The sequence below is a fragment of the Quercus suber genome, unplaced genomic scaffold (genome assembly GCF_002906115.3).
Source record: "Quercus suber isolate HL8 unplaced genomic scaffold, Cork oak 2.0 scaffold_324, whole genome shotgun sequence".
Classification (NCBI taxonomy): domain Eukaryota; kingdom Viridiplantae; phylum Streptophyta; class Magnoliopsida; order Fagales; family Fagaceae; genus Quercus; species Quercus suber.
Genome location: NW_027069777.1, coordinates 358950 through 372881, shown reverse-complemented (window position 1 = coordinate 372881; position 13932 = coordinate 358950). Strand labels below are relative to the sequence as shown.

Sequence of the window (13932 nt, the reverse complement as noted above, 5' to 3'; positions counted from 1 at the left end):
GCTCTCTTCTTTATAGTTTTAATCTTCCTATCTTTGCTTCCATCTGTTGATTGTCTATTCGCCTTTTTCTCTGGTCGTCCATCCCATCAGAAGCTTTATCGATACTCAAGTGGCTCACTCTGACCAACGTTATCCTGCCAAGGGGTTACCTCTCCATTAATGCGGCCAGGGGGTTAGTTGAGTGCATTAAATGCGAGAGTGACAGCTTACCTTGGGTTAGCCACTCCCCGAAATCACTCTTGTCAGGCCGAGGACAAGGTGTCCTCGGCGTGGATTCAAGAGAATAGGCTTCCCCCTTTCTCCTCAGAAATAGCTTGCGCTCCTCGGCATGGGCCTTGGGCCTGCTATATGAAGGACTGAGGCTATCAGGCCCACGGACCCCACAATAGCCCCTCAAAACTCTGCTGCACGTTCCCTCGAACGGGGAGGAGGGTTTTGATACATGCGGATCCACTGGACGAATGGCCTCACTTTAGTTTATACTGATGCTGGCGGCTTCTTGACTGCCCGATGCGCGTTTTTAGCGTTTCGAGAATTAATGGGTGCCCACATTAAATTTTGACGGCACCACGTTCCCCACTTTAAACGGCATGATCTCCTGCCTTTATGAGAAAGCGGTTTCATTTGGGAAAATTAAGGGAGAGTATAAATACTTGTTTGACTTGCTTGGTTTCATCATTTTCGCGATTATCATTATTGACGCACATAGTTTGAACTTGGTTCGACTGGCACATTAGCTGAAGAGTATCGTCATACCTCTGTAAGTTTTCTTTTTCTAGTGACCCCAAATTTCCTTGATTTCACTCTTCTTTTTCTTTTTTAGAGCTTTTAGTTATCTTTGGGGAATGGGTAAGTTTAAGGAGTTGGTTGAGTCCGAGGAAATGATGAACAAATTCATTGTTGACTATGGAATACTCGGTAATGTGAACTTGAAATACTGCGAAGAAGGAAAGTGGTACCTTAAGAGGAGAGAGGGTGAGGTCGTAATTCCAATAGTTGCTTTTGTAGAAGGAGGGATGAGAATCCCTATGAGGCCGGTGACCCTCAATTACCTCAGGCATTTCCGCCTGTCCCCCACTCAGTGTGCTGTGAATGTGTTTAGGATACTAGGGTGTGTAGATACCCTGAATGAGAAAATGGGGCTGAGACTGACTCACCATGATGTGATTGGTGTTATAATCTTCATCACCTGAGGGGTAAGACGTATTACATGAAGACAAGGGACGATAGGGTTCGTCTTATCCACTGGTAAAGCCAAGAAGGGGGGGGGGGGGGAAAGAAGGGCCTCCTCGGCCACAGGCCGAGGAGCATTCCCTCATTTGTAAGAAAACACTCAGCCATTTTTAAAAATAAGTTTGGGCATGGTGATCGACGGCCAGCACCTAAGCCTGTCAGCCCACTCTCTATAAATGTATTGTTTGGGCTTGTTGGGCTGAAAACCCAACACTCAATTCAAATTGAGTCCTTACACTTACTAAACGATGTCTATTAAAAAACTCTTAAAACTCCTCAAGAAAATTCCAATAAGACCTAAACTCCCATCATAATTAATTCAATTACTTAGAAGATGTCCAAAAAACAATACTAAAATAAGTTATCCTAGGATATAACTATTTTAAATCAATAGATCTATAGCACAAAGTAATTTCTAAGGTCCTTACCTCAAGAATCTCAAGAATTATCAAGCATTCTTTCGTATTATCTGATTCTACTTATGCGTTGCAATCAATATCTTTTCCAAATCATATAGCAAACAAAAACTACAATTTCAAAGTAATACCCCTACCATTGTTGTATATATAGATATATACAAGGATATGTTGTAATAATGTTCTTTGATTTTAGAGAATATTGTTTCGTAAAGTGAAAATTCAGATTCTAGAATTTTCTAAGTGAAAATTTGATTGAAATGGTAAAGAAAAAATCCAAGAGCTTCTGCCTGGTTCGATCGCTAGTCGATTCCTGTTCGATCGATCGAAAAGAGCATTCGACCGATTGAAAGAACCTCTCGATGGATCGAAACTTGAAAGATGAATTTTCTGTAGAATTTTTTTGGTGACTATTCAGAAAGGTTGAAGAGGTTTCAAGCCTTGTGAATGGTTTTATGAAATGTTTTAACTCTCTATACATGCCTTTTGATGAAATATAACCCTATGGGTATAAATAGAGGCTTATGTTCATTTGAAAAATAGTAAGTTAGAGAGAAACACAAGAAATCCTGTGGTTATTCTCCAAAATTGCTATTTGTAGAATCCAACATTTTGGTTGTATCCTGAGGACAAATTTGCGATAATCCTTTAGCAACAATAGTGTGGGGGCAAATATTGTCTAAGGAAAATGATATCGTGTCTCTAAGTTATCTATTTTTTATTTGTCTTTTGTGTTAACCTTATTCTTCTATTATTACTTTGTATAATATCCACAATAATCTTAGACAATATTTCCTATAATTGAAGGAACAAGTGATGTTTCAGCGTTAAAGATGTTAAATCATGAGTTGGTGAAGTTAAATCGCTTTGATGGAACCAATTTCTCTAGATGGAAAGACAAGATGAAATTCCTATTTACTGCACTCAAACTCTTCTTTGTCTTGGACTCGAATTTGATGCCTTTTCCTATTGCAAGTGATGAAGACACTGATGAGATAAAGGCGCAAAGAAAGAAACGGTAGGAAGAGGAACTGATTTGCAGAGGGCATATTCTCAATACTCTTTCGGATCATCTCTATTATCTCTACACATTACTGAAGTCACCAAAGGAGATTTGGAATGCTTTGGAGGCAAAATACAAAATTGAGAAGATAGGTATGAATAAGTTTATTATTCAAAAGTATTTTGATTATAAAATGCTTGATAATATCTTAGTTTTAAATCAAGTGCATGAATTACAAATTTTGGTCAATAAACTTCGTGATTTGTCAATCAATATTCCTGAATCATTCCAAGTAGGTGCAATCATTGCGAAACTCCTACCAAGTTGGAATAATTTTAGGAAGAAGCTTCTGCATATCTCGGAAGATCTCATTTTAGAACAATTCGGACAACATCTTCGAATTAAAGAGGATAGGGTTAGAGATGTGACTAACACTGATTTTAAAGTGAATGTTAACAATGTGAGTAATGTTCAAAGTGGGAGTTCGAGTAAGACCAATAAGCACTTGAAAGTGAACAAAAGTAGGAGTGGTTTCAAGAAGAACAACTCCAATAATCCTAACAAGGACAAGAAGAACCGGGCATGGTTTCATTGTGGAAAGAAAGGCTATTACATTTGCTAATATAAACTCTTAAAGAACAAGAAAAAGGATTAAGAAGGCTATACCATTGAAATGAATGTCATTGAGGACATTGTTGCTATGGTGAGTGGCATACATATTGGTATGATCGCTGAAGTTTATATGGTTGTGATTGCAAATCCATTTGATTGATCGTTCGATTCGGGTGTAATGGTGCATGTGTGCAACAACAAAGAGCAATTCAGGACTTATGATGAGTTTTCCATAGAACAACAAGTGCTGATGGGCAATCACAATAAAGCAAAGGTTCTTGAAAAGGGCACCGTTGATGTGAAAATGAGTTCTGGTAAGATGCTGATCTTGACAATGTTTTTCATGTACCTAATATCAAGAAGAATCTTGTGTCTACCAATTTGTTATGTAAGAGTGGTGTAAAAGCTGATACTTGAATCGAACAAGTTAATCTTGTTCAAGAATGGGATATTTGTAGGAAAATGATATGCTACTGATGGCACGTACAAACTAAGTATTATTAATAAGGAAGTTTCTGGTTGTACTTATTTTGTTGATTCTTCATATTTATGGCGTGCTAGATTAGGACATTTAAATTTCAAATACTTGAAGTTTATATCAAAGTATGGTATAATTTCATATAAGCATGACGATGAAAAGAAATGTGAAATTTGTATTTAAGCAAAGATTACAAAGAAACCTTTTTCTAAGTCGGATAGAAATTCTATTATGCTTGAACTTGTACATTTTGATGTATGTGAATTGAATGATATATTAACTAGAGGAGGTAAAAGATACTTCATTACACTCATTGATGATTTCTCTAGATTTACATATGTGTATTTAATGAGAAATAAAGATGAATCTTTTGACATGTTCAAATGTTATAAAAATGAAGTAGAAAATAAAAAAGATAGGAAAATAAAGATCCTACGAAGTGATAAAGGTGGTGAGTATTTTCCTAATGATTTTTCTACGTTTTGTGAGGAATATGGTATAATACACTAAAGTTCAGCCCTTTATACATCCCAACAAAATGGTTTGGCTGAAAGGAAAAATAGGACTCTTGTAGATATGGTAAATGCCATTATCTTAAGTGTAGAGCTCCTATTTAATTTATGGGGAGAGGTATTGCTTACAAAATGTCATGTGCACAATAGAGTACCTTCTAAGAAGATTAAAATATCTCCATATGAGTTATGGAATGGAAGGAAATCAAACCTTGATTATACCAAAGTGTGGGGGGTTTTTAGCCTTTTTTAGAGTTGTTGATCCAAAAAGAACAAAGTTAGGACCAAAAGTTATGAAAAGTGTGTTTGTAGGTTATGCTGAAAATTCAAAAACATATAGATTATTAGACTTAAGCTCAAACACAGTGGTGGAATCAAGAGATGTTGAGTTTATTGAGGATAAATTAAGTAAAGATTTCATTGATGCTTTGATACCTACTCAAACACAACAAGGTGACTCTAATCCTAATACTACTTTGGGTGGTACTAAGAGGATTGAAAGTGGTTCACCAAGTGAACGAAGAAAGAGTCAAAGGATAAGAAAAATAAAGGACTTTGGTCCAGACTTCATTTCTTATCAAGTTCAATTGTTTCTTATTAAAGGAAATAGACAAGTGGTCCTAAATAAAATACCTATTGTGTTTAATATAGAGGATGATCCTAAATCATATGAGGAAGCTATGGCTTCTAGAGATTCAACTTTCTAGAAAGAAGTTATGAATGATGAGATGGACTCAATATCATCCAATAATACTTGGTTCCTGGTGGATCTACCTACTAGTTCAAAACTAATTGGCTGTAAATGGATATTTAAAAGAAAATATAATACTAATGGATCAATATGAACCTTTAAAGCAAGGTTAGTGGTAAAAGACTTTAAACAAAGGGAGGGAGTAAACTATTTTGATACCTATGCACCGGTGGCTAGGATCACATTTATTCGTGTGTTGTTAGCTTTTGCATCCATATACAATTTGATTGTACATCAAATGGATGTTAAGACAGCTTTCCTAAATGGTGATCTTGATGAGGAAGTTTACATGGAACAATTTGAGGGTTTTGTACTTCCTAGAAATAAAAAGAAATTTGCAAGTTAGTCAAGTCTTTGTATGGCTTGAAACAAGCTCCAAAACAATGGCATAAAAAGTTTGACTTAGCAATTTTGTCGGATGGCTTTGTGCATAATAGTTCCGACAAATGTATGTATTCCAAATTTACAAAGGATTATGGAGTCATTGTATGTCTTTATGTGGATGACATGCTCATATTTGGTACAAATATGAAAGATGTATGTGAAACTAGAAAGTATCTATCTTCTATGTTTCAAATGAAGGATTTAAACGAAGTAGATGCTATTTTGGGAATCAAAATTAAAAGACATAGTGAAAGATTTTTATTGTGTCAATCTCATTATGTTGAGAAAGTGCTTCAAAGATTTGAACATCTTAATATAAAGGAAGCAAATACACATTTCGATCGGAGCATAAAGTTGGGTAAAAATACTGGAATAGTAATTGCACAGCTCGAGTATGCTAGTGCTATTGGTAGCATGATGTATACTATGCATTGTACAAGACTAGACATATCGTTTTCAAGGGGCACACTTTCTAGATTTACAAGTAATCCAAGTGTGGATCATTAGAAAAAAATTGGTAGAGTTCTTGGTTATTTGAAGAAAACCATAAGTTTATGACTCTTTTATTTTAGATTTCTTGCTGTGTTGGAAGGTTATTCAGATGTTAGTTGGATTACTGGTGTGAGTGATAACAAATCTATGTTTGGTTGGATATTCACTTTTGCTGTGCCATCTTTTGGGCATCAAAGAAACTATTAGGACATATGTGATTTAATTTTAGGAACATATGTCAAATTAAAATTGGCTAATCCTTTAACAAAATGCACTTTACTTGTAATTGGGTAGATCTAAGATGTGTTTAATGCTTTAAGGAACAAGATTTCAAGTTCAAGTGTTAAAGCCATGCAAATTTGTCCAAAAAATAAGTGAAAAAGTGCTGAATTTTAAAACTTGGTAGCTAGTATCTATCGAGATTTAAAAGTTACTGAAGCCTGATGCTCGATAGCTAGCTTGACAGATAAGCTATCTATCGAGATTTATGAAAAACAGATTTTTAGCTCTGATTTTCATTCAATCCGTGTGTATATGTTTAGGCTTTCTTTTCTTACAACCCTAAACATATATATGGATTCTTTTAAGGGCCGTTAAAGGTTGCGCGAGTGTGAAGCAAAGTTGTGTTCATGCAAATTGTGATCGGAGACAGAATTTGCCCTAGTTCATCTTTCTCTTGAAGAAGCTGCTGTGTTTGTACACCATAGGATTTTGTGACCAAGGAGTTTGGTGATCTTCATCGAATGATGAACTGAGAAACTTTGCAGCCAACATCTTTCTCAAGTTAGTGAGTAAGCCGTGTACTGGAATCCACGCATCGAATTGGTTAGTCACGTACTGGGAGCCGTGCATTGAAAAGGAGAGATTGTCACTACAGAATAAGCCCAATTGGGTATTAGGGTAATGGTTCAACTATAGGTTGGTATAAGGTACTGAAATTTCTTTACTTATAACCGCTTGTTGTGATAATAGTGAATTCTCGAGAGTGGTGATCTTAAAATCACTCAGTGAGGTTTTTGCCATGTAGGTTTTTCCCATTTGTAAACAAATTACCGTGTCAATTTAATTTTCGCCGCATTTAGTTAATTGGTGATTTGTTTGTGCTACCACGCGTATTGCATGCTAATTAAATTAATTAATTAACTTGGCTAATTAATTTTTTAATTCATCACAATGGGTCAATACATTCTTAGCCTATTAGAAACAAATGTGTATTTCTCACTCCACCATGGAAACAAAATTTATAACCTTGGCGGCAGCAAACAAGGAAGCGGAATGGCTAAGAAATATGTTGTTAGACATAGAGTTGTGGCCACAACCAATACCAGCCATTTCAATGTATTGCGATAGTGAAGCCACCTTGGGTAGAGCATACAGTAAAATATATAATGGTAAGTCTAGACATATAAGTCTAAAACATGATTACATAAGACAATTAATAGAATTTGGTACCATTTCAATTGTCTATGTAAGGTCAAATAGTAATTTGGCAGACCCTTTAACCAAAGCAGTGTCTCAAGATATGGATGGGGTAACATCCATTGTAATGGGACTAAAACCCTTCTTTTAAGAGAGTCACTAATAGTGGGAACCCTACCTCAAATTAATTTATTCTAAAGAGCTTTAAAGGGTAACAACAAGCTATTGATACGTTGTTAGTAAGAGCACTAATTTTGTGTCTCATTTAGGATGGATTAGTGCAAACTGTTACGATGAAATTGAGGATGAGTTTTACACACTTAATGAAGTTCATAAAGTGTAAATGTCTATGTAAGAGGGACATAAGAAGGAACTTCACCTTTGTGAACATAGAAGTGGTGCTGCTTCTAATAAGAGTAAAGGGTTTTTTCTTGTAAATGTTCACTAAAATGGGAAGAGCACAAGACCATAATAGTGCTAACAACATTGGATTTCTAAATGTGTTGTGGATGTTCTCATGTGTGTGTTGTTTCCTATTTCAACATATAAGAGTTTTGGTTTAAGCACCAAGCCACCATTAATTCTTTTAATTTCTTGAGCAATTACACTAAGGGGATGTTTAAGTTGAAAGACACCTTCCATTATGCATGATAGAATATCAATTAAGTGAGACATATATTATTACAACCTAACGGGGATTGTTGTATATATAGGTATATACAAGGATAGGTTGTAATAATGTTATTTAAGTTTAGAGAATATTGTTTTTGAATTTTCTAAGTTAAAATTTTGAATTAAGCATTTTTGATCGGTTGAAGTTTTGGCTTGATCGATTGAAATGGTAAAGAAAAAATCTTGGAGCTTCTGCCTAGTTCGATCGCTAGTCGATTCCTCTTTGATTGATCGAAAATAGCATTCGATCGATCGAAAGAACCTCTTGATCGATCAAAACTTGAAAGCTGAATTTTCTACCGAATTTTTTTGGTGACTGTTCGGAAAGGTTGAAGAAGTTTTAAGCCTTGTGAACGGTTTTATGAAACATTTTAACTCTCTATACGTGCCTTTTGATGAAATATAACCCTATAAGTATAAATAAAGGCTTATTTTCGCTTGAAAAATGGTAATTTAGAGAGAAACACAAGAATTTCTGTGATTATTCTCTAGAATTGCTATATGTAGAACCCAACATCTTGGTTGTATCCTGGGAACAAATTTGTGATAACCCTTTAGCAACAATAGTATGGGAGGCAAATATTGTCTAAGGAAAACGATATTGACCCTCCAAGTTATTCATTTTATATTTGTCTTTTGTGTTAAACTTGTTATTCTATTATTACTTTGTATAATATCCCCAACAACCATAATACAAAATCGAATGTTTGTATATATACAAAGATAAAGAATAAGCAAATAGAAACTTGGCACATACTTGATCTTGGAAAGGTTCAGGAACACGATAATTGTGGCTATGCATTTGCTTCCCAGGCCACTAATTTATTCCTGACAAACAAAAGAAAATAGTCAAATTATAATTTTGGTCTTTAGACTTAGACGGCTAGACTAAAAGTGAATTTATTTTCTTTTCCCAGTAGTTAGAGGTGAGAGAATTTGAACCATTCAATCTTTGTTGGCGATCCTAAAGAGTGCCAACTAGTTAAATTATAAGACATTTGATAAAGAGTCATTTTTTATTTTTTATTTTTTATTAAAGCAGCAAAGAGTGATTTTAATATTTTGAAAAATTATTAAAAATATTTTAGAGCACAATAATTTGATACTATTTGTATAAACTAATAATTTTTCCAAAGTTAAAATAATTTTTTTATTTGCATAAAAACATAAAAAAATTATCAATTTTAGTCTATACAAAACTTAAAAAGGATCGCTTTCAATCCTTATAAAATAATGATGTTAATTAGTTATATTATCTCGTCTCTTCTAATAGATTAAAAACTCATATAAAATTTTCCTTTCTTGGAAAATCAGTTTAGTTACAACTATATTTTAAACTTTGTAACTAGTACCGTATCATGTGTGTAATCGTGTGTGTCTATATATATATTTATCAAAATTCACAATCAATTAAAAAATATTGATTGGTGTAATATTATTTAAACTTACATAAGGTATGACTTACATCAAGTATAATTTGAATCCAACTTTAAATATAAATTAATCATCAATTTTAGAAAAAAATTCACACTTTGATAATTTTTTCAATTTTTCGTAAAAAAATTCGTAAAATACTTGACTAATATATGCCTTTAAGATCAAATTTATAAAACCCATATATATTAGCCAAAAAAATACACGACTGGCTTAGTGGCTTTGCGCTCTCTACTGAGATAGGAGCTCTCTATCTCTCGTGCTTCCGAGTGCTCTCCTTCCCTTAGGGATCCTAAGGGCCTGTCTTTTCCTTTCTTTTTTCCATTGAACGATGGCGGATGATGTGCTTAATAGCTTTGAGAACATGAAGTTAACAACGGAGGAAGAGGAAGTCATAGCAATCTCGGATGAGACTCGAAAGGAAGAAATCGAGAGTTTTGCTCAGAGTCTGATCAACAAATTTCTTACTTGCAAGTCCTTTAATAAAAGAGTGTCTCACAACACTCTGAGGAAGGCATGGGGAATAGAGGAAGGGGTGCAGATAATCGAAATACACACGACTGAGCTGTGAGCACCACGCTTAATTTTATACTAGGAAGAAATACCAAGAATATCGGCGACACGAGGCTGGGTGTAGTGTCCGTTACATACAACAGCGGCATCAAATATCTCATCCAATTCCAAACCCTTTCATTATCATCTTTGCCTCTCTTTCTCGATTTTATTTTCCATTTCTCTTCTTCCAATCTGACGTGCACTACCTCTATTTCAAACCTCGCTGACTCATCAATCACGAACTCGCTTGTGAAGTCTTGCAGATACATTAGAACCTCTAGGTGACCCAGGAACCGTTTCGGGTCTCTACCTTTGTCGTCTTTGGGGACGAACGGGTAGTCCCTAAAGCCTATGCACTCTCGGGGGAGGTTAGTGCGGAGGGATTGGTAGAGACTGGAGTGAACCGAGGTCTGGGTCAGGCTGGAATCGAGCTTAGGGGTGTAGACCTAGGTGCCTCCAACTTGGTCTCCTCGCTCAAACACTATGACGCTATGGCCTTCATGGTGGAGTTCTCGGGCTGCTACAAGCCCCACAGCGCCCGCACCAATCATAGACATGTGTTGAGTTGTGAGTGGATGGGAGCAATCATTTGCTCTTTCATTATTATTGTTATTGTTATTGCCATTTTGCATGATTGCAGAACGAGCTCGCATAGATGGGGAATAGTCTGCATTGGAGATAGAGTGACATTGATCTACTGTTTTTATTTTTTATTTTTTTTATAATGAATGATGGATTTGCAACCGTTTACTTCTTTAGGAGAATATATAGGCCGTGATGAGCAGTAATATGTTAATCAGAAAAGTTTAGGGTACACGGCACAATTAGTAGCAAGTCAGAAGTCCCCATGTTTTAGCCACAAATAAATATTGAGAGTCAGAAGTTTAGGGTGCAAGCAATGTTCATTCATTTAAATGCTTATCAATACTCAATAGTATGTGACCTCAATAGGTTGAATAAAATTAGAAATGTGAAAACATCATATTAAATATTGACAAGGGAAAGTTATTAAGCAACATTATTGGTCTTTTCTTTTTCCCACTCTTCTTATAACTTTTGTTTGTGTTATTAGATTTAGTATTCATTGCGTGGCATTGACATCTAGTTGGCATAAACGATATTACTATAAAAATAAAGTCAAAATAGCATTATTTTGTGAACAATAATACTACATATACAACCTTTTATATGAGGTAATGATTGAGTTTGTTGGTGATATCATTTTATTATTTACTCTTAATAACACGTCACTATACGTTGTCAAAAAAATTGTGCCTAAAAAGTTCTATTTTAGGTGCAAACTCAATTTTTTATTTTTATTTTTTCACAATTGTTGTGCATTTTGTATGAAAAATGAAAGATACGACTTGAGAGGCTTACTCCAAAACCATTTCCAAAAGAGTATCTTGCTATATGTGCTACTTTCACTCTTTTTAGACCCCTTAACCCAACCAGATTAACCTAGTTAATTAGTCAAGTGATTAACTTAGTCAAATTATGCAAATCTAGGTTAACACAATCAAACAATCATATCAAGAATATAAAGCAGCGGAAAAGTAAATAACACAAAATATGATGACCTAGGAAACCATACGGTAAAAATCTGGGAAGAATTTAACCTAGCTATCCTCAAGATAAACTTGAATCTACTATCTTGAAAGAATCGAAGTTCATACAAAAGGACTTACAAGCTCCCCGCTTAACTTCCTAATGCTACCCACCAGTAGAACTTACTGACACGACCACGTGCAAGTTTCGAATCCATGGACTCCTTCTTTCTTGGATTCTCCACAAGATATAAGCACTCCCACTTGTGTTTCTTTAAGCTTCAATGATAGCAACTGAGTTGATCATCAAGATATTGAAAATATCTCTACCTAGAAAACCCTAAGTTTATGTGAAGGAAAGCTCCTCAATAATCTCACAAGAGATTCACACAAATCGTAAACTATGAGCAACAATACAATCAGAGCAACTCTAAAAAATGTGGCTAGGGTTTTGCCTTATATACCTAGGGCAAACATAGAAAACCCAAAACGTTTAATAAGGTAGGGCTGAGTTGGAAATTTTGTAGAAAAACATTCTAGCCGACTTTCGATCAATCGAGCTAGGCCGAAATGCACCAATGCATCTGCAGTCTCTCGAATCCAACTTTACATAAAATATACAACTTTGAGTAAGCCTAAACAAGACTAAACATATTGTTTTGATCATGGTTTGCCAACCTTATACATTAGAGTTCTAAATACATCAAATTCTAAGTTTTTAGAACCTAACAAACTCCCCCTTTAGCAATTCGTGACAAAACACAAATTAAAAGTTCAAAATTTACAAGTAAAAGCCCTTTACAAAAATAATGCTCATAAATACAAATTCAATCCTAACTACAATCCATTAGTTGCAAGTGTAGATAGCAGCTCAATTGAATCAACCTGTATATTCTTGAAACACTCAACAAACGCATAAGCGCATGTGTGACAGAAAACAGTAAATAAACAAATATGACATTCTTGTATGTTTCACACAACACATAATAAAGACATATATCAATGAATAACTCATAAATATAAATCAATAAGCAGTGAACACAAAGAAACAATGTTACTCCCCCTAACATGAATAGCCCCAAAAAAATGATATACAAGGTGAAGCACCTAGATACAATCTAATATCTCCACTAGCTCCGCAAAACAAATAAAATACTCCCCCTAACTACAAAAACTCCTCTACAGTGTCAAAACTACTCCCCCTTTATGTGACGGAATGCCAAAGGACAATCACACGCCATCATCAAAAGGAGGTGGTGAGGGTGAACGAAGATATGCTAAGTCGGCTTGCAGGGCACGTATCTCATCAAGCAAGTCCACCAAAATCTGACTATGAGCTGCCTGAACGGTTTTGACAGTCTCCAAGGTACAACGAATATTAAAGTCATCCGAAGGAGGTGGAGGAACATCAGCAGCAGCAGCATCACCAATAGGATCAGGAACATCCTCACTAGCAAGATTTGCAGAAGAAGAAGGAGGAGGTGCGCTACCAGAAGGCTCAGACCTAGGGTGTTTAGAGCCAGCTCGAAAATGAGCAGCCCTCTATCTAAGAAAAGATGTACCTATGGGAGCAATAACATGAATGGGCTCAGAGGAAGGGAAACTGCCAAGATCAAGATATAACAAAATCCTATGAATAAAAATAGGATGGACAAGGGCATGAGAGGAAGATGAACTCCTATAAACATTGTTCAAAGAACGAAGGGACAAATGAGGAAAACTAATAGGAGCATCAGAAACAAGAGCGTATAAAAAGACACACTACTCGAGAGGAATGGTGTGAAGATGAGAAATGGGCCACATAGAATGACATGCTATCCTAAAAAAGAGATAGTGCAACTCAGATAGCTCAGCAGTGGTGATCCTAGGATCAGAACCCTACTGGATAGAAGATCTAGTGATGTAAGACATGACATCACTCAAAAGAGGACACTCATCATAAGGATAGACAGGGTGCTGGACCAAAGGTACCCCTAGAGCATCAACCACTATAGTAGGAGTAATGGTGTACTCTACGCCTCGTATTCAACTCTTTACCAAAGTGTTGAAATCATAGACGCGGATAGAGATGTTTGAAAAGAACTCTCTAATTAGAGTAGTTGGAGGAGGAGGATTAAAAATATCCAGCAGAGATAACTAGCCTCGACGCTCAAAATTTGCCCTAATGGCAGGATCAAGCCCATCTAACAAAACAGAACGCTCAGCCCAAATCTTTCTCTTAAGGTTTAGCTTTTCAAAAATCTCTTGGTTTTTCTCACTCGGAAACCTCTCACGGTCAAAAGAAGGTGGGGGAGGTGAAGGTGAGGGAACCGACCTATGAGCTCTAGTCTTCCTAGGCATAGTGCTAAGGAAAGGACAAAGACAAAGAGATAAAACCAAAAAAAAAAAAAAAAAAAAAAAAAAAAAACAAGGGGAGAATGCAAG

General features: G+C 35.6%; 1 pseudogene; it reads right to left on the bottom strand.

Moving 5' to 3' along the window:
• Positions 1–8453: 8453 nt before the first annotated feature.
• On the bottom strand, positions 8454–10614 carry LOC136071543 (flavin-containing monooxygenase FMO GS-OX2-like; annotated as a pseudogene).
• Between the last annotated feature and the right edge of the window lie 3318 nt (positions 10615–13932).